Source organism: Saccopteryx bilineata, chromosome 6 (assembly GCF_036850765.1).
Source record: "Saccopteryx bilineata isolate mSacBil1 chromosome 6, mSacBil1_pri_phased_curated, whole genome shotgun sequence".
NCBI classification, from domain to species: Eukaryota; Metazoa; Chordata; class Mammalia; order Chiroptera; family Emballonuridae; genus Saccopteryx; species Saccopteryx bilineata.
The window spans coordinates 112,773,035-112,773,608 of NC_089495.1; the positions used below are offsets into that span (position 1 = coordinate 112,773,035).

Here is a 574-nt window from a genome sequence, read left to right on the forward strand (position 1 = left end):
TTTTTTGTATTTTTGGGAAGCTGGAAACGGGGAGGCAGTCAGACAGACTCCCGCATGTGCCCTACCGGGATCCACTCCGCACGCCCACCAGGGGGCAATGCTCTGCCCATCAGAGACATCACTCTGTTGCAACCAGAGCCACTCTAGCACCTGAGGCAGAGGCCATGGAACCATCCCCAGCGCCCGGGGCCATCTTTGCTCCAATGGAGCCTTGGCTGCGGGAAGGGAAGAGAGAGACAGAGAGGAAGGAGAGAGGGAGGGATGGAGAAGCAGATGGGCGCTTCTCCTGTGTGCCCTGGCCGGCAATCGAACCTGGGACTTCCGCACTGCAGGCCGATGCTCTACCACTGAGCCAACCAGCCAGGGCTAATGTGTCTTTTAAGGCTGCTGTTTCTTTGTTAATTATCTGCCTGGAGCATCTATCCATTGATGTTAGTGGGGTATTAAAATTCCCTACTATTATAGTATTGCTGTTGATCTCATCCTTTATGTCCATCAAAACCTGCTGTATATATTTAGGTGCTCCTATATTAGATGCATAAATATTTACAATAGATATATCCTCATGCTGGAT

The 574-nt window shown here is 50.7% G+C and overlaps 1 non-coding gene across 1 annotated transcript; it reads right to left on the minus strand.

Annotated features, from left to right (window-relative positions):
• Window positions 1-291: 291 nt before the first annotated feature.
• Window positions 292-367, minus strand: TRNAC-GCA (transfer RNA cysteine (anticodon GCA)). Its single transcript has one exon. It is a non-coding gene; the product is annotated as a tRNA-Cys (tRNA).
• Between the last annotated feature and the right edge of the window lie 207 nt (window positions 368-574).